The sequence below is a fragment of the Hordeum vulgare genome, chromosome 4H, assembly GCF_904849725.1.
Source record: "Hordeum vulgare subsp. vulgare chromosome 4H, MorexV3_pseudomolecules_assembly, whole genome shotgun sequence".
Taxonomy (NCBI): Eukaryota; Viridiplantae; Streptophyta; class Magnoliopsida; order Poales; family Poaceae; genus Hordeum; species Hordeum vulgare.
The window spans coordinates 252,759,867-252,781,802 of record NC_058521.1 but is presented as its reverse complement, the minus strand read 5'-3'; the positions used below and the strand labels follow the sequence as shown (position 1 = coordinate 252,781,802).

The 21,936-nt window shown below is 45.6% G+C and overlaps 1 pseudogene; it reads right to left on the bottom strand.

Moving 5' to 3' along the window:
• Positions 1-490: 490 nt before the first annotated feature.
• LOC123450431 lies at positions 491-13,799 on the bottom strand (annotated as a pseudogene).
• Between the last annotated feature and the right edge of the window lie 8,137 nt (positions 13,800-21,936).

Sequence of the window (21,936 nt, the reverse complement as noted above, 5' to 3'; positions counted from 1 at the left end):
CAGCTCGCCGTGATTCCAGCTCACCATGATCTCTGCACCTACCCATGATCCCACCTCCCCGTGATCTCCACACCTGCCCGCGATCCCACCTCCCCGTGATTTCCGCACCTGCCCGCGATCTCACGTGAGCTTCATGGTAAAGATCTCAATCCTCGCCGGATCTCCTGCTCGAGGCCCTCCGCCGGCGCCGGAGCCCCTGCTCGAGGCCCTCCGCCGCTGCCGACCGGAGCTCCTGCTCGAGGCCCGCCGCCGCTACCGACCGGAGCTCCTGCTCGAGGCCCGCCACCGCCGGCCGAAGCTCCTGCCCAGGCCCATCACCGTCGGCCCACCTCCGTCCCTCTGCTCCAGACACGTCGCCTCACCAAGCTCCTCGACCAGCGCCTGGCTGAGCTCCAGTGCCTCTCGAAGCTCCTTGAGCAGCGTGACTAGCCGAGCTGCAGCTCCTCGACCAGCACCTAGTCGACCTCCGGTGCCTCGCGGAGCTCCTTGACTAGCACCTAGGCTGCAGCGCCTCACCAATCTCCTCGTTCGGTGCCTCGCCAAGCTCCTCATACGGCGCCTCGCCGAGCTCCTTGTCCGGCAGAAACTGAAGAATAAGAACCTCATAAAAATGAACCTGAAGAGTAGTGTTAAACCAACAAGAACCTAAAGAAAGTCACTATTGAGGTGAGACTGCTGAAAGTACAGGTTTACAAATGTCATGTTTTGATTCTTGGATCATGCATATATTTTGCCATTCCAACTCAGTTTAGACTAATGTAGTCTTTTTGGCATGAACATTTTTGAAGTGTTGATAGAAATAGCATTGGCCAGAACTGAAAGATTATAGAGCCTACAGGACATGTATTTCCAGGAGTTCAATTGCTTCTACTACAGTTGCATTAAACTTGATTCTTGTATCATAGTGATGCCCAGGAAGAAGCGTCGGTGCAGAGACCACCAAGTATGCACAGTATTTCGACAGTTTTGTTGCAATACTAAAATGTATTTCGACAGGCTAAAGCAGAAGAGAAAGAGATGACGATTTGCGACTCACTAGTGGATAAGGAGCCTGGTGATCTGCGCCGTGGGATTGGGAAGCGTGGCAAGCCATGATCTGAAGCTTATGGCGCCCTATAGCGTTGTCCAGGATGATGTCCGCGACCGTGTAGTCTTCTTCCTGGTTTAATGACAAACTTCTCATGAGACATCACTAAAGATTGCAGCAATTCATGAGGTCGACAAGTTGTTCAGAAGTTTTGTGACCCTACAAGCGGTTATGGTTGAGGTCATGAGAAACAAAGGAGGAAATAATTACAACCTCCCACACTTGCACAAGGATCGGCGTCAGAACGAGGGAAGGCCAATAATCTTTCTATCTTGCAGTGCTGAGCTAGTTGCTGAGACTCGGGCCCTTATAGGAGAAGGGCAATAGAGGGGATGTTTATGTGTATGTCAACTCGAGTATGTGTGTGTGTGTCAACTCGAGTATGTGTGTATGTTTATGTGTATGTCTTGTGTAGAAAAGGAAAAGAAAGGAATTCGGATTAATTTGAATTTTTTCGTATTTATATGATTTTTTGGAACTTATTTGAAGTTGTTGGAATTTATTTGCATGTTTTTCTTCATTTTTTAAAACATCCTTAAGGTTTCTAGAGAGACTAGGCTGCGAATTTTCCTTTTCATCAATGTTCTGATCTGATCTACGGACATCTCTACACCTAGCGTAACTCTTTCCTAATGATTTTCTGCCCAACAACCAGTTTAGCTTCAGATCACCTTCTAGCATCTGTACAACAGGCATAATGCAAATACCAACTAGTTCTATTCAACTCCTTGAACAGATAACAGTCCATACAACTCCCAGCTCCTAACTGAACATTAGTAGCAGTTGCACAATACAACAGTTTTGGTAAACTCCTAACTGAAGATTAGCAGCAGTTGCAGAATACAACAGTTTCAGTAAACTCCTAAGTAAAGATTATCACTGTCTTCCAGCACAAGCTTATCAGTGCTCCATTAAAATAAATCCCAAAAGATCATGTCAATGCAACAAATAATATCGACCTGTGCATATGTTGCAAAATTCATTTCCTGCTGAATGACTGAAACTTAAAACGGCAGCGCTTACATCTAAGAGAAATGCACCCAGCAGCATCGAAGTAGCAGCAAGAATAAAACCACAACCATTACAAACTAATGCCATTGCAGTAATGAAATGTAAAGCAACTTAAGTTACTGCATTCTGCATAACACTAATGGAGTATTTGACCAAAACGAGAGCAGTGCAGTGTAGATGAAAGAAAAGAAGGTGACTTGCAGAAGGGAAGGGAGCAGAGGCACGACCTCGGGCTTGCAGGCCTTGCAGAGGGAGCCTAGGGAGTTGGCGAGCACGGAGGCATCCTCCCCGCGGGCGCCGCTGCCGTGCAGCAGGACGTGGAGCAGCGTGAGGAAGTGCCCCCGGTTGGCGACGTGGGTGAGCGCCCACATCATGGCGTGCTTGGCCCCGTAGCTCTGGTCCACCACCACCATCACCCGCTTCCTCCCAACCGGCGACCGCCGCGGCATCCTCCGGTGCCTGGCAGAACCCGCCGCCGCCGCAGCCGCGCCAGTGGCCCCTCGCCCGCACCTCCTTCCTCGACCACCTCCTCGACCCCCGCCTGCCGGTGCCGGTGCCGGCTCCGCACTCCCACTCCTCCGGATGGCGCGGCGCCGGTGCCAGCGTGCTGCCGCCGTCGCTGGAGCTCAGCTGGCGCAGGAAGGGCCGCACCCACGCCTCCAGCTTGTCGTCGTGCGGCAGCGCAAAGAAGATCCTGTCTCGCTGACGCCAGATCCGGCGATTCGTCGCCGGCTTGGAACAAAAGGTTCCATTTTTGGTGGAACGCAGAAGCAAAATTACCAGCTGCGATGTGGCGGAGAGGCAAGGGGAGAGGCAAGATCTGAGAGGAGGACGTCGGCCGGCGATGGAGAGGTGAGGGGAGAGGGGTAGCTGAGAGGAGCCCGGAGGCTGGTGACGGCGACGGCGAGGCGATAGCTGAGAGGGGTGAGGAGAGTGAATGCGGGGAGCTCAGTGACAGAGACGAGTCGGGAGTGCGGGTTGAATACGGAAAAAAGCGAGGTTGTTTCTACAAAATGACCAGATGCGACAGATATTTCAGGACGAAGGGAGTAGAATTTAAGTTTTCTACACTACCTAAGGAAGTGGTGGTTTGCTTTCTTATACTAATGTTATCACGAGTTTCTGTTTAAGTTTCGTGTTGTGAAGTTTGCAAGTTTTGGGTGAAGTTCTTATGGACAAAAGGATAAAGAGTGGCACGAGCTCAAGCTTGGGGATGCCCAAGGCACCCCAAGATGATTCAAGGATGCCATAAAATCCTAAGCTTGGGGATGCCCCGGGAAGGCATCCACTCTTTCGTCTTCAATCCATCGGTAACGTTACTTGGGGCTATATTTTTATTCACCACATGTTATGTGTTTTGCTTGGAGCATCTTGTATCGTAGGAGTCTTTTATTTTTGTTGTGTCACAATCATCCTTTCTGCACACCTAGAGAGAGATGCATGCACTCACCGTGATTTTTTCGAGCTTCACTTATATCCTTTGGTTAGACAATTCAGCTCACATGTGCTTCACTTATATCTTTTGAGCTAGTTGCTTTTGTTATATCTTCTAGAGGACGGTGGTGCGTGGCTTGGTAGTTGATCTATGCTTTGAAAGAAGTCTCAAAAGGGGTAGTTATTCAAAGGGATACGAAAACTTCCACCTTGATGTGCATTGAGTAGTTAGAGAAGTTTGATTCATCTCAACTAGTTTTGAGTTGTGGTTATGGTAATATTGAAGTTATATTAGTAAGGTGTTGTGGATCTAGAAATACTTGTGTTGAAGTTAGTGATTCCCGTAGCATGCACGTATGGTGAACCGCTATGTGATGAAGTCTGAGCATGATTAGTCTATTGATTGTCATCCTTTGTGTGGCGGTCGGGATCGCGCGATGGTTTATACCTACCAACCCTTCCCCTAGGAGTATGCGTTGAATGCTTTGTTTCGATTACTAATAAAACTTTTGCAACAAGTATATGAGTTCTTCATGACTAATGTTGAGTCCATGGTTTAGATGCACTTTCACATTCCACCATCACTATCTTCTTTACTTCCATGCAACTTTCGCCGGCGCACAAAACCCACCATTAGCCTCCCTCAAAACAGCCACCATACCTACCTACTATGGCTTTTTCAAAGTCGTTCCGAGATATATTGCCATGCAACTACCACCATGACATGTGCCACCACGTCTACATTGCCATTAAATGATCGTAAGATAGCTAGCATGATGTTTCCATTAATGTCCATGCCATGCTAGATCATTGTCACGGTACACTACCGAAGGCATTCCATATAGAGTCATCATTGCTCTAAGTTTTGAGTTGTAAGTGTGATGATCATCATTGATGGATCATTGTCCCATGTGAGTAAATAAAAGATGCCCACCAAAAAAACAGGCCAAAGAGCCCATCCAAAAAAAATGAGAGAAAAAGAGAGAAGGGACAATGCTACCACCTTTCCACACTTCTGCATATTAAGCACCATGATCTTCATGATTGAGAGTATCTCGTTTTGTCACCACCATATAGCTAGTGGGAAATTTTCATTACATAACTTGGCTTGTATATTCCATTGATAGGCTTTCTCAAATTTGCCTTAGGTCTTCGTGAGCAAGCAAGTTGGATGCACACCCACTAGTTTTCTTTAAGAGCTTTCACATACTCTTAGCTCTAGTGCATCATTTGTATGGCAATCTCTACTCATTCACATTGATATCTATTGATGAGCATCTCCACAGCTCATTGATATGCCTAGTTAATGTGACCATCTTCTCCTTGTTTGTCTTGCAACCTCCACCACACTCCACACCATTTATAGTGCTAAAACCATGGCTCATGCTCATAAATTGTGTGAGAGTTGAAAAAGTTTGAGAAAGTAAAGGTGTGAAAACAATTACTTGGCCAACACCGGGGTTGTGCATGATTTAAATTCGTTGTGCAATGATGATAGAGCATAGCCAGACTATATGATTTTGTAGGGATAACTTTCTTTTGGCCTTGTTATTTTGAAAGGTCATGATTACCTTGCTAGTTTGCTTGAAGTATTATTGTTTCCACGTCAATAGTAAACTATTATTTTGAATCTAATGGATCTGAACATTCACGTCACATAAGAGGAGTTACAAAGGACATCTATGTTAGACAGCATGAAAGCATCAAAAATTCATTCTTTATCACTTCCCTACTCCAAGACGAGCAGGAGTTAAGCTTGGGGATGCTTGATGGTTTCATGCTGTTATCTTGTCAACTTTGGATGTTTTGTTTACCTTTTATATCTTTTTTGGGACTAACTTATTAACTCAGTGCCAAGTGCCAGTTCTTGTTTTTTCTGTGTTTTTGACTCTTTTCAGATCTGATTTTGGAACGGAGTCCAAACGGAATAAAATCCCCAAAATGAATTTTTCCAAAGCGGAAGAAGATCGGGAGGCTTGAGGGCCAAGCAAGTGGGCCCAGAGGGGGCCCACAAGCCCTGTTGCCGCGGCCAGGGGGGAGGCCGCGGCAACCAAGCTTGTGGCCCCCCTGGTGTTCCCCTGCCCTAGGTCTTTGGCCTATAAATTCCCTACAAATCCAGAAAAAATCGGGGCATCCACGAAAACACTTTTCTGCCAACGCAAGCTTCCGTTTCCGCGATATCTCATCTGGAGACCCTTCCCGGTGCCCTACCGGAGGGGACTTTGGAGTTGGAGGGCTTCTTCATCAACATCATCGCCCCTCCAATGACTCGTGAGTAGTTCACTTCAGACCAACGGGTCCGTAGTTAGTAGCTAGATGGCTTCTTCTCTCTCTTCGATCTTCAATACAAAGTTCTCCATGATCTTCATGGAGATCTATCCGATGTAATCCTCTTTGGCGGTGTGTTTGTCCAGATCCGACCAATTGTGGATTTGTGATCAGATTATCTATGATATATATTTGAGTCTTTGCTGATTTCTTATATGCATGATTTGATATCCTTGTAAGTCTCTCCGAGTCTTGGGTTTTGTTTGGCCAACTAGATCTATGATGCTTGCAATGGGAGAAGTTCTTGGTTTTCGGTTCATACTGTGTGGTGACTGTTCCCAATGACAGAAGGGGCAGCAAGGCACGCATCGTGTTGTTGCCATCAAGGGTAACAAGATGGGCTTTTATCATAGATATGAGATTGTCCATCTACATCATGTCATCTTGCTTAAGGCGTTACTCTGTTCTCATGAACTTAATACAGTAGATGCATGCTGGATAGCGGTCGACGTGTGGAGTAATAGTAGTAGATGCAGACAGTATCGGTCTACTTGTTTTGGACGTGATGCCTATAGATATAATCATTGCAATAGATAATGTCACGACTTTGCGTTTCTAACAATTGCTCGACAGTAATTCGTTCACCCACCGTCTACTTGCTTTCATGAGAGAAGCCACTAGTGAACACTACGGCCCCCGGGTCTATTCACACCTATCGTTTCCACTTTCGCTTTTACTTTTCTTGTTTACTTTGTTGCTTTCAGTTCTCAATTGGCGAACAATCTATAAGGGATTGGCAACCCCATCATAGCGTTGGGTGCAAGCTCTTTGTGTTTGTGCAGGTACTTGTGATAATCCTTCACTGGATCGATACTTTGGTTCTCAAAACTGAGGGAAATACTTACCACCGCTGTGCTACATCACCCTTTCCGTTTCGAGGGAACACTAATGCAAGGCTCCAAGGCCACGGGGGAATCCTTTGCATATTTGCCAAGGAAGTCCCTAAAGGCGTAGCCGTAGCAGAAGGATTCCTGGTGCCGTTGCTGAGGAGTATCAAGACAAGAATAGTCTCCCGTCAGCACGCTTTTTTCTGGCACCGTTGGAAGGTCTTTTGTTGCAGTAGCAGCCGTGACACATCCATACTGTTTGATTTGTATGAAAAATTGTATACCGTGGATTTAGAGGATTTCAACAGAATTTGCAAAATACCTGATTGGGGTAGTCACAACGATCCTCCTAAGTCTTCGGTTAGAGATTTTAACTTTAGTATAATTGTCGGAGAAACTAGAGATCTTACGCAGGCTACCATGGGGAGCATTCATTCTCCTGCCTTGCATTACTTTGCCCTCTTCATAGGTAGATTCATTAACGACAAGATTGAGCATTGTCACCTCTGCGCACCTGACCTTAGTATCCTTAAGAGCGCAGTAACGGGTGATAGAAGTTTCAACATGAGAGCAATAATCGCGAGGAGGCTAAATAATAATGCTAATGAAGAGGATTTATTTGGTGGGATCTATGCCACTCGCATAGCAAATTTTCTTGGAGTACCCATCCCCGGAGGAGACCCCCCTCTCCATACAGCTTTCCTTGATCGCACCACTATGACACGCTATCAGTTCCTTGAGAGGGATAATGAATCCCTCCTATACCGATTAATATTTAACTGACAGCATGTTTTCCATATTACCCTTCCTATTCCTGCCTTCTTTGACTTTCAGGTAAAACGGGGATATTACATAACCAGAGGAGAGGCGGAGGAGTATGAGAGGGAGGCCAAGGTTGCTCGCCTCCATGAGGCAGCTATTCAGGCGGTAGCTGCCGCGCTCCCGTACAACCCCCATTATGATTTTGGATATCGCCGGACCAGCCATGGGAGTAGACCAACTTAGGCCAAAAGCCTAAGCTTGGGGGAGTACATGTTTCTCACCGACTTTATATTCATGCTCACACTTTCACTTTGTTAGTCGCTGTTCACACCTTGCCACTGTATCATCCATGCTAGTTTATTTCTTTTTCTCGCTTTCTTCTCGTGTGTTTGTCTAGTTTGAGAAAACCCAAAAATATTTCTCGTTCTTCTTTTGCTTGTTGGGAGCTTTCCCGTGTAAATAGTTTTCATTTTCTTTGGGTCAAGGTAGAAGACCATGGTTACAATGTTAGTGGCTCTCTCATGCATATTTGTTTATCTATCGAAGAGCCATATTACTTTGTCTTCTCCTTTGTGTTTGCTTGAAGATTCCAGCTTAGTCCAATGCACGAACACTCTTATTATTGTTCACATCATTCGGTCGTGCAAGTGAAAGGCAATAATGAAGATATATGATGAAGTGACTGAGCCTGGAAAAGCTGGTATGAACTCGATCTATTTTGTTTTTGTAAATATGACTAGCTCATCGTTCCTAATTCAGCTTTGTTGTGAGAGAAACATGTTTGCAATGACAACTTAGAGATCATAGTTTCTGATGCCATGCTTAATTAGCTAGGAGCTTATAATGGTTTGTCTTGGATGCCAACATGAATTTTGAGATGATTATGATGTAGTATGATAGGATGGTATCCTCCTTTGAATGATTCAAGTGGCTTGACTTGGCGCATGTTTACGCATGTAGTTGAAACAAATCAACATAGCCTCTATAATATTCATGTTTATGGTGATTTATGTCCTACTCATGCTTGCACTCAATGTTGGTTAATCTCAATGCATATTGATGACTGTTGTCACTCTCTAGTTGATCGCTTCCCAGCCTTTTGCTAGCATTCACTTGTACTAAGCGGGAATACTGCTTGTGCATCCACTTCCATAAACCCAAAGTTGTTCCATATGAGTCCACCATACATACCTATACGCGGTATCTACCTGCCGTTCCAAGTAAATTTGCATGTGCCACTCTCTAAACCTTCAAGAAATAATCTATTTTGCATGACCGAACCGCTCATGTGGCGACAAGGGGCGATCAGTATCTTCCATGCTAGGCGTGTTATCCTCGATGTGTGTTTATTCACTATCATTCACGAGAAAAGGGCTGGTAATTGGAATGCCCAGTTCCATTCTCAAATCGAAAAGATAATTGCAAACAAAACTCCCCCTCAATTGTTGTTGGTATGGATGGCACCCGAGTATTCGGCTAGCCGTGGAGTGTGATTGATCGGTGGTGGGGGAGTCAAAACTTTACTCTTCTGTTTGGGAACCGCCTATAGTATGTGTAGCATGGAAGATGGTGACAACTCTTGGTCATCGCATTGACAATGAAAGCATGCCACCCAAAATTATTTATCTCTGTTTTAAAAGCTTGAGCTCTGGCACCTTTGCAAGTCAATGTTTCCCTCTGTGAAGGGCCTATCTATCTATGTTTCTGTTGAGTCATCCTATCCTTATAAAAGCACCAACTAGAGAGCACCTCCGTCATTTTTATGCTTTGCTTTTAATTGTTATTGAGTATGACTATGACTGGATCTTCTTTGCCATGAATTACAATGTTCAGTCAGCTCTTGGTCTTTGAAGGTGCTCTGCATTTGTGTTTTGCGGTCTCAGAAAGAGCTAGCAAGATACCTTGTGTTCATATTCCTTCATGATTGTTTTGATTGAAGTGTTGATGTTTGAAACTTATTATTGCTCGCTAGTTGATTATGCCATTGATATGAGTTCCTCTTGAGACCAAAATGTCATTGCTTATGTGGTTAGCTTATGATCTTGCTGAAAATGTGAATATGAGTTAAACATAATTGCAACAACAAGATCAAACAGAGTTCGTAAAAGTTTTTTCTTTTGTCTCTTTCAGTTTGTCAACTGAATTGCTTGAGGACAAGCAAGGCTTTCTTGGGGGAGTTGATACGTCTCCATCGTATCTACTTTTCCAAACTCTTTTGCCCTTTTTTTGGACTCTAATTTGCATGATTTGAATGGAACTAACCCGAACTAACGCTATTTTCAGCAGAATTGCCATGCTGTTGTTTTTGCGCAGAAATAAAAGTTCTCGGAATGACCTGGAAATTTACGGGGATTTTTTGTGGAATATATAAAAAAATACTGGCACAAGAATCAACCGGAGGCGTGGAGCAAGGAGCCCACAAGCCCAGAAGGTGCGGGCCCCCCTGGTCGCACATAGCAAGCTTGTGGGGCCCTCGGGGCTCCGCTGCCTCCAACTCCAGCTCTATTTAGTCCCTTTCGTCCCGAAAAAATCAAGGAGGAGAGTTCATCACGTTTTACAATACGGAGGCGCTGCCACCACTTGTTCTTCCTCTGGAGGGCACATCTGGAGTCCGTTCTGGGCTCCGAAGAGGGGAGATCATCGCCATCGTCATCACCAACCTTCCTTCATCGCCAATTCCATGATGCTCTTCACCGTTCGTGAGTAATCTCATCGTAGGCTTGCTGGACGGTGATGGGTTGGATGAGATCTATCATGTAATCGAGTTAGTTTTGATGGGGATTGATCCCTAGTATCCACTATGTTCTGAGATTGATGTTGCTACTACTTTGTCATGCTTAGTGATTGTCACTAGGGCCCGAGTGCCATGATTTCAGATATGAACCTATTATGTTCTCGTCAATATGTGTGTGTTCTTGATCCTATCTTGTAATTTGTAGTCACCTACTATGTGTTATGACCCGGCAACCCCGGAGTGACAATAGCCGGAACCACTCCCGGAGATGACCATAGTATGAGGAGTTCATGTATTCACTAAGTGCTAATGCTTTGTTCCGGTTCTCTATTAAAAGGAGAACCTTAATATCCCATAGTTTCCATTAGGACCCCGCTGCCACAGGAGGGATGGACAATAGATGTCATGCAAGTTCTTTTCCCTAAGCACATATGACTATATACGGAATGCATGCCTACATTACATTGACGAACTTGAGCTAGTTACATATCTCTCCGTGTTATAACTGTTGCATGATGAATGTCATCCGGCATAATTATCCATCACCGATCCAATGCCTACGAGTCTTTTCCTACTGGTCCTTGCTACGTTACGTTGCCGCTACTGCTGTCACTGCTGCTACTATTACCGCTACTGTTGTCACTACTGCTACTGTTACCATTGCTACTATTGCTATCACACAACTTTGCTACTGATACCTTGCTGCAGATACTAAGTCTTTCAGGTGTGGTTGAATTGACAACTCAACTGCCAATACTCGAGAATATTCTTTGGCTTCCCCTTGTGTCGAATCAACAAATTTGGGTTGAATACTCTGCCCTCAAAAACTGTTGCGATCCCCTATACTTGTGGGTTATCAGCTGTCTCACATGCCGGGGGTTCCTAGGGAGCTGGCTGAGCATCGCCTCCGAGTGGACCCGAAGATCAAGCCTGTCAAGGAACACCTGCGCCACTCCTCCGTGGAGAAGTGTAAGGCAATCGACGAGGAGATCGCTCGGCTCCTAGCCATCGAGTTCATCCGAGAGGTCTACCACTCCGAGTGGTTGGCGAACGTGGTCCTGGTGCCAAAGAAGAATAGTTCACTCCGAATGAGTATTGACTTCAAGCACCTCAATCGGGTCTGCCCGAAGGACCACTTCCCTCTGCCTCGCATAGATCAAATCGTAGATTCGACTTCCGGATGTGAACGTGTTCTGTTCCTGGATGCGTACTCCGGGTACCCCCACATCCGAATGTATGGACCTGATGAAATAAAAACAACCTTCATCACCCCATTCGGGTGTTTTTGTTACATCACGATGCCATTCGGTCTCAAAATCGCTGCAGCTACCTTTCTGCGTATGATTCAAAAATGTTTACACAAACAGATCGGTCGAAACGTCGAAGCATACATGGACGACATTGTGGTCTAATCCAGGAAAGGTTCCGACCTCCTGGCCGACCTCACTGAAACCTTCGCAAAACTTCGACGCTTCAGTATTAAGCTCAGTCCAGCCAAATGCACCTTCGGTGTACCAGCAGGTAAGCTACTCGGTTTCCTTGTTTCCGAACGAGGTATCGATGCCAATCCCGACAAGATCGGAGCCATCATCCAGCGAAGACGACCGGAGCACATCCACGATGTGCAGAGGCTTACACGCTACCTCGCAGCCCTGAGTCGCTTCATCTCAAGACTCGGTGAGAAGGCTCTGCCTCTTTACCGATTGATGAAGAAATCCGACAGGTTCGAGTGGACCGAGGAAGTGTAGGTCGCATTCGACCAACTTCAAGATCTGATTTCCACCTAGCCGGTGTTGGCTACTCCGAGCAGCCAAGAGCCCTTGCTCCTATACAACGTTGCCACTAGCCAAGTGGTTAGCACCGTACTCACCGTAGAGAGAGAAGAAGCGGGCAAAGCGTACAAGGTACAAAGGCCCATCTACTACATTTCCGAAGTGTTGACTCCTTCCAACCAAAGGTATCCACACTACGAGAAGTTGGTCTATGGGATATACCTGACTGTGAAGAAGGTGGTCCACTATTTTCAAGATCACTCGATCACTGTCATTAGGGATGCTCCCCTAGTGGAAATTCTACACAATCGGGATGCAATCGGCCGAGTGGCCAAATGGGCGATTGAGCTCCTACCACTTGAGATATAGTTTGAAGCCAAGAAAGCAATCAAGTCTCACGCCCTGCCAGATTTTCTTGCCGGGTGGGTAGAGGAAGAACAACCGGCTCAATTCGTCCCCGAGCATTGGACCATGTTCTTCGATGGATCCAAGATGCTCCATGGCTCAGGGGCTGGAGTGGTTCTCGTTTCCCCCAGGGGAGATCACTTGAGCTACGTGCTCCAAATTCACATCGATTCGTCCAACAATGAGGTCGAGTACGAGGTCCTCCTGTATGGGCTCCGCATGGCCATCTCACTGGACATCCTCCGATTAATGGTTTATGGCGACTCAGATCTCATTGTCAAACAAGTCATCAAGGAATGGGACATCCGAAGCCCAGCAATAACAGTCTACTGCAACACGGTCAGAAAGCTGGAGAGAAACTTTGAAGGGTTGGAACTACACCATGCACCCCAAGCAAAGAACCAAGCGACTAACGACTTGGCAAGGATTAGGTCCACTCGGAAGATCGCTCCAAAGGGTGTGTTCCTCGAGCACCTACGCGCCCCTCTATCAAGGAGGATCCCTTCACTCAAGATCCCCCAGAAGCAATTGGTCCATCTAATCCGACTGAGATCAATGTCTTGGTCGTGGTTGACATCGTCCACGAGATGCTGGTCATCACTCCCGAATGGACTCAACCTTATCTAGCTTACTTGCTCCGGCAAGAGCTTCCCAAGAACAAAGAGGAAGCCTGTCAGATCGTTCGGCAGTCTAAAGCTTTTGAAGTACTCAGAGACAAACTGTACAAGAAGAGCATTACAGTAGTCAGCCAGAAGTGCATCTATCCGGGGGTAGGACTACAAATCATCCACGAGATCCACTCGGGAACCTGTGGACACCATGCGTCCTCTCGGACCTTGGTGGCCAGGGCCTTCCGAGCAGGTTTTTATTGGCCCCGAGCAAATGAGGCAGCAAGGGACTTGGTGGACCTGTGTGTCGGGTGCCAGTTCTAAAAGAATTAGTCGCACAAGCCTGCATCCGCACTGAAGAGGATTCCGATCACTTGGCCATTCACCGTATGGGACCTCGACATGCTCGTCCCTTTGCGCATTGGGTCAACTAGATTAACCCACCTGCTAGTCGTGGTGGATAAGTTAACCAAGTGGGTCGAAGCTAAATCCATCAAAAACTTGGACGCGGCGACTGCCGTCAGCTTCATTCGGCAAATTATCTTCAGATTCGAGTCCCTCACGACATCATCACCGACAACGGAGCCAACTTTGACTCAGATGAGTTCCACGAATTATGCCACTCCGAGGGCACTTGGGTTAACTATGCCTCCGTGGCACACCCGTAGTCGAATGGGCAGGCAGAATGGGCGAATGGCATGATACTTCAAGGACTGAAGACACGGCTGATGAGATACCTCAAATATGCCGCTGGCGCTTGGTTCAAAGAATTACCATCCATCTTGTGGGGTATGCGAACGACTCAGAATCGTTCAACCAGGCGTACTCCATTCTTCATGGTGTATGGGTCGGAAGCCGTCCTGCCGAGTGACTTACGTAACAACTCTCCCCGAGTGGAGAACTACAACAAAGCCGAAGCTAAAGCATCACGCCAAGACAATTTGGATCTTCTGGAAGAAGAGAGGGAGCTAGCCCTAATTCGATCCATGGCGTACCTGCAAGACCTTCGACGCTACAATGACAAACAAGTCAAGGGTCGAGCATTTCAAGAGGGGGATCTAGTCCTCCGACTGGACCAACAGAAACCCCACAAGCTGGCACCTCCCGTGGCAAGGGCCATTCGCCATCTCCAAAGTCTTGCACAATGGAGCTTATCAATTGTACAACATTGATAACAACACAGACGAACCCAGAACCTAGAACGTGGAGCTCCACAAGTTATACACATCGAATTTTCCTTTTTCGTTCCTATAATGAATCCGAATGAATAGAAGAATAACGTGCTTACTTTCTTCAACTATCTTCACACAGTTCACTCCGGTGAAACACACCCCCGGTGGGTGGAAAATCCTTAACTGCGAACCTTTTTTTGCTTAAGGTAAAACCTACCTCGAGTGCGTACAATCTCCTCACTCGGGGGCTTAGCAACGAAGCGGTTTTTGCCTAAGCCATGTTCATAAGAACAGAACCATCTTGGTAGAGAACCTGTTTCGCCTAAGGTAGACCCTTCCCCGAGTGATCTTGGAAACCTGCACACTCAGAGGCTTAGCTGCAAACCAACTTTCGCCTAAGTTAAAGTGGTTCTAAATGAAGGCAAGATCTCCATTCGGGTGCCAAGATGATTAAAACAAACATTTCTTGGTAGTGAACCTGTTTTGCCTAAGGTAGACCCTTCCCCGAATGATCGTGGAAACCTCCACACTCGGGGGGCTTAGCTGCGAACCAGCTTTTTCCTAACTTAAAGTGGTTATGAATGAAGGCAAGATCTCCATTTGGGCGCCAAGATGAAGAAAACAAACATTTCTAGGTAGCGAACCTATTTCTCCTAAGGTAGACCCTTCCCCGAGTGATCGCGGAAATCTCCATACTCGGGAGCTTAGCTGTGAACCATCTTTCGCCTAAGTTAAAGTGGTTCCGAATGAAGGAAAGATCTCCATTCGGGCGCCAAGATGAACAAACCAAACATTTCTTGGTAGCGAACCTGTTTCGCCTAACGTAGACCCTTCCGCGAGTGATCATGGAAACCTCCACACTCTGCGGCTTATCTGCGAACCAGCCTTCGCCTAAGTTAAAGTGGTTCCGAATGAAGGCAAGATCTTCATTCGGACGCCAAGATGAACAAAACAAATATTTCTTGGTAGCGAACCTGCTTCGCCTATGGTAAACCCTTCCCCAAGTGAGGACTTTCTCCACACTTGGGGGCTTAGCCACGAACTAGCGTTTGCCTAAGTTAAAGTGGTTCTGAATAAAAAAAGATCTTCATTAGCATGCCAAGATGAACAAGACAATCATCCCAAACTGCGATTCCGCTTTCGCCTAATGGGAAACGATCCTGAGTGAGGACAACCTCCACACTCGAGGGCTTAGCCGCGAACGAGCTTACGCCTAAATCACAAACGATACCGACTGAGGATAACATCCACACTCAGGGGCTTAGAAGCGAACCATCTTTCGCCTAAGCTACAAACGATCCCGAGTGATGACAACCTCCACACTCAAGGGGCTTAGCCACAAACCAACTTTTTCCTATGTTACAAACGATCCCGAGTGAGGACAACCTCCACACTCAAGGGCTTACCCGCGAACCATCTTTTTCCCAAGTCACAAACAATCTTGAGTGGGGACAACTTCCACACTCAGCGACTCGGACACGAACCAGCTTTCGACCGAATATAAACAACCCCAAACAAAGATGACCAAGCGAATAAGACCAAAAATAAATTGCAGATAAACGGGATTAAGTTCAGCTAAAGGTACGCAAAAGAGAGGGCCCAGATCCCACTTGAAGTTTGAGGTTACATAAAATCACTCGGCATCCCGAGGCAAATTAAAGCTTAAATGTTTTTCCTCCGAGCATCACTCGGAGGCCGAAGATTCCACCGCTTTGACGAAGGTGTCAAGATCGATTCCCTCTAAGATCCGCATGGCCGCCGCCATGAACATCTCGATGAAGTCTTCAAACTTGGCGCTTTTGCGCTTGATGACCCGAAGATTCTTTAGCTTCACTTCATCCACCCCCTCGCAATGGATGCGGGCGAGCGAAAGGGCAATGTCAGCTCCGACCCTTGCTGATGACTTCTTCCACGACTTGAGTTCATTGGGAATGGCCTTCACACAGTTCACAACAGGCTGGAAATCCTTCATGGGAGCATCTTCAGGCGCATTCTCCTGGTCAATCTCTCCAACGGCCGAATGAAGCAGCTCGAAACAAGCCATTACATAATCAACGCGATCCTCCAGCCTGAGGAGAGACAAGGCAACGCTGTCCTTCAGAATCCCTCTCTTGGGATCGAGCTCCTTCTCTATTCGCATTGTCTCTTCTTCAACATCAGCAGCAAAGGCTACACTCAATGGAAATGGAGGATGAGAAACGTCAATCAGAAATTTCAGAATGATCATGGGGAAGTATTCGGATGCTCAACATACCTTTGACCTTCGCACAGAGCTCCACGATGAAGTCCTCGACAAACTTCTCCAGCTCAACTTTCTTGGCGGTGGCTTTCTCGAGGTTGCTTTACCACTCGGCGTAATTCTCCTTCAACTCGGCAACCTCCACCATGGTCTTCTTCACACCGGCTTTCACAAGTCGATTCTCTTCCTCCAAAGTGCCAAACGTCTTGAGCTTGGCCTCGGCTGCAAGGGTTTTCTTCTTGACATCCTTCCAAGCGGATGCGAGTTCTTCATCCCTCTTCTCGAGGGCTTCCTTCATGGTCACTAGAGAAATGGAATTCTTCAGCCTCTCAGAAAGGCGATCTAACAAGACATCCTTAGTCGGATAAGAAAAGACAACCTAATGGAGTGTCCGTCGGATGGCGAGGACATACATTCAGTTGTTCGCTTTTCCTGCTCCAGTTGCTTGCTCTTGGCTTTCTCCGCATCGAGGCTCAGTTGCAGCTCCCGCAGCTCTTCTTCCATGGCATCATCAAGGCCCATGGGCCCACATGCAGTCTACAGGCAATAAATATGTAAGTGCATCTAGTGCCCCTTAGTGATTTTGGTGGTTTGAAGACTTATAGGTTAAGTATCTAATGTGTTTGTGAGTATACACAGGATCTATAAGTCATTGAGGAGTTTGAGATATTTGAAGAATATCGACCCCTAAAAATATATGTCTTTAGTTGAAGAAATTGGTCTGAAGCTGAAGAAATGGATCGCGAGGAATCTGCGATGAAATTGATATTCCTCATGAAGATACTGATATTGAGAAGTCCGGTGGTTCCTGAAGAAAATCATTCTGAAGAATTTGAAGCATGAAGATTTACACTTTCTGTTTTACTTTCTTCGCATTTGAGTAATAGGAACACCGTACTGTTAAAGGGGGTCGAAGTTACACTATGGAATGAATTTCCTCATGATGCTCAACCCAAGCCTAATACTACCAAAAGCCTCAAGTGAGGAATATGAGTGACATGAGGACTCTCATGGTCGAGGGTTCCGACCGTTTTGATAACCATGCCAAGTCATTGGTCTTATCCATTCCAACGGTCATATTATTTAAGGGCATTAGTGTCAAATCATGTCGGGATGCTCCCAGGCTATAAATAGCCACCCCCACAACCACTAGCTGGTTGGCTGCTCCATTAGAAACTGACAATTGTCATAGGAGCAACCCAAATTCCTGAGAGCCTTCAAGAGTAATTCATCAGTGAGGAAATACCCCAAACACGGAAACCACAAACCAAACCTAGTGATTGAGCATCACTGAATAAGTTGTTCCTGTCTGGGACTGAAGCCTTTTACCTTTGAGGACTGTGCATCCTCCAGACGGTTAGGCGTCATGGTCTAGAGCAATCCAGCAGTCAATTGTGGATCGCCGGGTGACCAAGTTTGTGAGGGTTTGGAAGTCTGCCCTGAAGACTTACCACGAGTGTTGGGCGAGGACTGTGTGTCCTTAGCTCAAGGAGAATACGGTAGGGACTGTGTGTCCCGGGACTGGGTGTCCTTTGGTTTCAATACCAAGCCACTCCAAACCAGATGTACAACTGTCACAGCAGTTGGAACTGGGTCATCAACAACTGTCTTCACTGAGAAACGGGTTCTAATTCCTCAACTCTTTACTTTCCTTGCATTGTATGTTGATGACTTTCACTATGACTGTTTGAAGAATTTGCTGAAGACTTTCTCTGAATTTCCTCAACCCCAAATTCTTCACGATAGTTAATCATCATCTGAATTTGGACAAGAGCTTGCAATGCTCGTGAGGAAATTCCAGAGATTTACACGACGTGGCCAGTTCGGTAAATCTTCAAGAAGAGACATGAGGAAATCAGAATCTTCATCTGAGGACTACAAGAAACAAACTTGTCACAAGTGCAAGAAATCAGGTCATTACATTGCTGATTGTCCTCCTTGGGGAAAGGAATCAAAGAAGAAGAAATACAAGGATGACAGTTCTGATGACTCGAAGAAGAAGAAGAAATCTTCAAAATCCTCATCTTCAAAGCCCTCATCGCACAAGAAGACTAGTTTCAGAAAGGCTCGGGCACTTATTGGCAAGGAAATGGACTCCGAGGCAGAATCAGAGGAACGTGATGAAGAGGAGAGTTCTGATGAAGACTTAGAATCCGGACAGGCTAGTCTTGCACTAGCAACCACTTTCGTCAGCAAGTCAATCTTCAATCTTGAAGAAAATGATTGCACCATCCATACTGATGACTATGTTGATGACTTCTCTCCAACCTATTGCTTCATGGCAAAGGGTTCGAAGGTACCAAATAATGCCTCCTCCTCTGATTCAAGTGACTGTGAATCTAATGATTATAAGAAACCCAGTTACAGTAAACTTGCTATCATTGCCACTAAACAACAAACTGCTCTGGAAAAGCTTCAGAAACTGCTAGACAAAAGTGATGATCTGTTGAATGACGAAATGAACCTTACCCAAATCCTCACTGATGACATGAAAAGTCTTTAGTCTAGATTTGATAATCTTCAGGATCATTATGATACACTCCTCACTGATCATGAGAAGCTTTCCTATGAATTTCTTCAAAGGAAGCTTGATCTTGAGAAGCTGAGGATGTCTCATGATGATCTTCGTATGGAAAATGATTCATTACTAGCTCAACAGATCAGCGCTAGTCAAGTTGAATTTATTCCTCCATGTCTTAAATGCATTGAACTCGAAACTGCTAATTCCTCACCAGAATCATCAAATGCTACCATTGCTACAAATTCTTCAACTGCACCTGTTGTGTCTATTTCCTCACTTGAGGAAAACACAAATGTTACTGATGAAAATGCAGGGTTGAAGGAATTGTACGTGACAGGCATGTACAAAAGCCTCAAAGGACATCAAACCCTTTGTGATGTGCTCTAAAAGAAGATCTTGAACAGGAACCCGAGGAAAGAAGGAATTGCCTTTGAGAGGAAATTAAATGCTGATGGATCTTATTGGAAACCTGAGCAGTATCCCAAAACCTCACGGGTTGCTGCTACTGGGCCTCCTTTTGATCCATCTAATCTAACTGGCTTTTCATGTGAATTATCCTATTCCTCGGATGAGTCATTTGATTCCAACTATAAACTGTTCAAAAATCAATCTGGTGAAGTATTTGCTCGATATGTTGGAACTAACTGCAGGAATGGCCCTCCTCTGAGGAAAATCTGGGTTCCCAAAAGCTGTCTTGAAAATCTTCAGGTGAATGTCCTTATGACACCACCACTGAAGAATCTGAACCCCAGATCAAATTCCTCAGGAGGACCAAAGTCTTCAAGAGGATCAAAATCCTCAACTGGTCAAAACTATGCTCGTACCCGTGCTTATGCGTCTAACATGCAGGGAAACTACAAGGAATATGAATATGAGTGTTACTCCTCAAATCATTATGTTCATAAATCCTCAAACCAGTTCTCTGCATATTCATATGAGTACTTTAATCCCCCTACTGTTAGGAGAAGTGCATTAGCTTCAATGCCACCTTTCTCATATGGTGGTCGCAGGATGATGAACGCTTTGCCACCCCTTCAGATGTGGGTGGTGAAGAAATCAAACTAATCGCTTCTCCAGGTCAGGTCTCCAGATGAAAATCATCATCCGAAGAATTTGCTGGAGACCTGAAGAAATGCTTGATAGGACGCAAGCTAATGATTGATGAAACAGAAATATTTCACACGTCCTTACATTTCTGTTATGATGAAATTACTGATCTGATGAAATTAGTATCATATTCTTCAAATATGAAGCATATGAGATGGTAAGCTGTACTAATTCATCTACGGGATGACAAACCCAAGAATACTGAGTGGGTTCTTGATAGTGGCTGCACACATCACATGACTGGTGATAAAAGCTTACTGATGAATATGCCACTAACTCCATCACCTCTGAAGCAAATCACATATGCTCACAAAGGTAAAAGCAAGGTATTGGGACTTGGCAAAGTGGCTATTTCCAAGGATAGGCACATGGACAAAGTGATGCTTGTTGAATCCCTTGGTTTTAACCTCATGTCAGCCTCGGTGCTTTGTGATCTTGATATGATTGTCATCTTTGGTAGATATAGATGTGTAGTCATCATGGAATCTGACAGATCCAAAGTCTTCGAAGGTGTAAGAAGAGGGGATTTGTACATTGTTGATTTTTCTACAGGTCCTCAACCAGCCACTTGCTTACTAGCAAAAACCTCAGAAGGATGGTTGTGGCACCGAAGACTAGGTCATGCAGGCATGAGGAATTTGCACACACTCGCGAAGAAGAAGCATGTCATCGGCATCGAATCAGTAAAATTCCTCAAGGATCATCTCTGCGGTGCTTGTGAATCTGGGAAAATGACCAGATCCAAGCATCCCTCTAAAACCATCATGGCCACTACACGTCCATTCGAATTGCTTCATATGGATTTATTTGGACCTACTCACTATGCCACACTAACCAATGCAGCATCTTTATATGGCTTCGTCATAGTTGATGATTATTCCAGATATACTTGGGTGCATATCATAGTGTATAAAACTGAAGTGCAGGAAATCTTCAAACGATTTTCTTCAAGGGCCTCGACGAACTTTGGCATCAAGATCAAACATATCAGGAGTGATAATGGAACCGAGTTCAAAAACACTGGTCTTGATGATTATCTTGATGAACTTGGTATTACTCACGAATTGTCTGCTCCTTATACTCCTCAGCAGAATGGTGTCGTCGAAAGGAAGAACGGGACTCTGGTTGAAATGGCTAGAACTATGCTTGAAGAATATCAGACTCCTCGTCGCTTTTGGCCTGAAGCGATCAACACTGCATGTCATATCATCAACAGGGTATATCTTCACAAATTCCTCAAGAAAACCTCATATGAACTCCTCACTGACAAGAAACCCAATGTAAGTTATTTCAAAGTCTTCGGTGCAAAATGCTGGATTAGAGATCCTCACCATAGCTCAAAATTTGCACCTAAGGCACATGAAGGTTTTATGCTCGGTTATGGAAAGGACTCGCACACTTACAGAGTCTTCAACAACTATCACAACAAAGTTGTTGAGACTATAGATGTGCGGTTCGATGAAACTAATGGCTCGTAAAGAGAGCAATTGCCTTCTGATCCAGATAAGCTGTCTCCTGAGGAAGCAATAAAGCGTAAGCCTACTGAAGACATTGTTCCCACTGAGGAAATTGGTGAAGAAACGATCCCCATCGCTGACAAAAACCAAGAAGATGCTCCTGAGGAAATTGCACCAGCACCACTTCCTTAGCCCAGACAAAATCCTCAACCAGCTCATGCGAGGATTGCAAACGAAGTAGAACTTGACAAAATCCTCAACGACATCAACGCACCAGGTCCTCTCACTTGCTCAAAAGCTTCACACTTAGTTAACTTTTGTGGGCACTTTTCCTTAGTATCCATCACAGAACCCTCAAAAGTTGCTGAGGCTTTTCTGGAACCGGAGTGGATCCAGGCTATGCAAGACGAACTTCTTCAATTCAAGCTGAATGACGTATGGGAGCTCGTCAAACGACCAGATCCTCGCAAGC